This window comes from Morone saxatilis, unplaced genomic scaffold, assembly GCF_004916995.1.
Source record: "Morone saxatilis isolate NCDOM2014 unplaced genomic scaffold, NCSU_SB_2.0 Contig4, whole genome shotgun sequence".
Lineage (NCBI taxonomy): Eukaryota > Metazoa > Chordata > Actinopteri > Moronidae > Morone > Morone saxatilis.
Window position 1 is genome coordinate 14,517,471 of NW_023339984.1, and position 2,824 is coordinate 14,520,294.

The following is a 2,824-nucleotide window of genomic DNA, read 5'->3' on the forward strand; positions in this document are numbered from 1 at the left end:
AATCACATGATCTTCCTCATCAGATGCCCTGTTGTCACGGAAATGTCGATGTAGAAAATCTGCAAAATAAACTACTTTCAAAACGTGCGAAGGAAAGAAAATAAACGAAAGTTGATGTTTTTTTTAACCCAGAATTCTTCCCAAATATGGGAATATTTCCTCTCTTTCACCTGTAACCACGCTCAGCGGTGAGGTCACGGCGTCCTGCCACACCCTAAAGTGCACATCTACATCACTGCAGGAGGTTAGACCAGCAAAAACAACAACTTTCAGCTGCTGTTACCGTAGTAGCACTTTAAAATCAGGCGAGCGATTTCTGACATTTGACGCTGTTTAACTGCAGCGCCCCCTTGAGGCCACTTGGGACCATGTTTAAACGTATTACTGTGTTAGCACGTGGTACAGTCAAACCTTTTTATGTAAAACTGTATAGTACAATAATGCTGAGTTCTTAAGGGCACATTGGAGCATTATACGGTTTCTAAAGTGCACTTAAATACAATTTTAAGGTACTTTAGCTGAGTATTTCCAGTTTATGCTACTTTATACTTTTTACTCCATTTACTTTAAAGCTTCAGTTACTAGTTACTTGGCAGACTTGGAACATTAATAGTTTTATTATAGATTATACCTGACAGTATATAAAGTATTTAAAATTAACTCCACTTTTACCAGCTGCTACAGTAAAGTGATGTTCACATTAATGCGTCCCTATATTCCAATAATTTAATGTACATTGTTCTGTAATGGGCCAATCAGCATCATTAAGTATCTATACTTCTAGTATTTTGGATATATATTTGAGTATGTACACTGTGATATTGCTAATCTCACTCAAGATCTGGTAAGAGAGTAACACCATTAATCTTTCTAATGACACTAGCAATCATTTACAGCATATTTAATAATTATTTTCACAAATGTTATAACTTTTTGTGACTAAAATGATAAAAAACAAGACAAAACTTACCAGTGTTCACATGTAAACCCAAACAGGAGAAAGTCATCATAAGTTTAAACATTTTACAACACACACACACACACACACACACAGCCTTATATGGGCCCACATGTGTGTGTGCGGATACCCAGCAGCGCTCCGAGATTGCATAACCGACAAACAACCACCGCCGCCGCCATAGAGCCGGTCGGACCGGCAGACAGTTTCATCTTTAAAGGGATTATTTTAGGATTTTTTTTTTTTGGAGACGAACAACTCTCGCACGAGCTTGTTTGTTTGAGTGGGTTTGTCGTCACAGTTTGATGCACTTGCTCTGTACCTGCGACCTTGTGCACGCGGTGTGAGTTGGGATGGAAATACACCAAACATACATACTTTATATATATAAACACCTATAAGCTAAAAACAATTATTTTATAAAAAATACAAATAATGACTAAAAAAATACTAAAATGAATTTCAAACAAACATTTACTTCAGTGGAGAGGTGCATATTATTCGTAAATTCTCTCTCTCTCTCTCTCTTCTCTCTCTCTCCTATCTCTCTCTCTTTCCTTGATTTACACACAACACACACACACCGACCGGCGATGACGGTGACTGGAGGAGCGAGACTTCTGAGCGTCAGACGAGGAGAATGACACCGCGCGTCCAATGAGGGGCCGGATGTGCAGCGGAGGACTGACTTCCGACAGAAGGCTAAATAACCATGCAACCGAGGCATATAGGCGCGCGTTTGCTGAGGAGGAAATATTACAAAACAAAAAAATAAATAATAAAAAAAAAAAAAGGGGAGAAAAGAGAGAGAGGAGAGGGGGAAACCTAAAAAGAAGAAAAGATATTGAACTTATACGCACTCAAAAGGACAAGAAGAGAGATGAGAGAGAGAGACTGGTTTCCTGCAGGGGGGGAATAAGAAAAGAAGACAAGCTCGTAATTAATATGTTTTTTAATTCTCTTTTTGTCTCGGTTGCGTGAGGTCTCCCTTTGCATCCCTCCCTCCCTCCCTCCCTCGCGCTCACTTCGCTCTGCGCTGGCTCAGGGACTGCACTGCTGCAGCTGACATGAAACGATCCATAATTTATTGTTCTCTCTTATCTCTCTCTTTCTACATTCTATATACACACAATTAAAAAACACACAGTGTACAGGCTCGAGCGGGAGGTCTTTACTTTTTTTTAAAAAAAGAAGGAAGAGCTCGGACAGGGTGCTGGAACGGCTTGCTGGGAGTTCGGGGAAGTGGGATGCTCCCGGGCTGCACGAGCTCCGTTACCGCTAGGATGTGAACTCAGCTGCGGGGGGGTCTCCGGTGCTGGGATCGGTGACCTCCCGCCGTTTGCAGTCATTTGACGGTGTGTGCGCTGTGATGGTGTGTGTGCGTGATCAGGAGCATGAAAGCGGAACGAGGAGGAGAAATGATGAAAAGCTAAAGAGGGGTGGGGGGCCGAGGCGAGGGCGTGTGGGATTGAGGTGGGAGACATCTCTTTTTGTTAAATGAGCCCACATCCTTCTTTGCTTCCTCTCTCTCCTTCTCTCGCGCGCGCTGAGCTCGGCTGCTGAGCTAAATAGGACCTCGTGCCGGATTCTTTTGTGTTGTGGGTGTGTGTGTGTGTGTGTCTGCGTGCGGCATTGTGGATCAGAACTCACTAACTTGGAGTCTGAATGCAAACTGGCGCACACACACCACACACACAACACACCACAGCAGCACGCACGCACGTCTGGGCACGCCGCTCAGACACGCACCGGTGACACAGGACAGCATGCTTCCGTGCCCCAGGACGTCATGACCATTATTTAGAGTGCTCTAAACATGTAATTGTGTTTGCATGATGGTTTACTGTGAGGAAATCTTACTTCTTT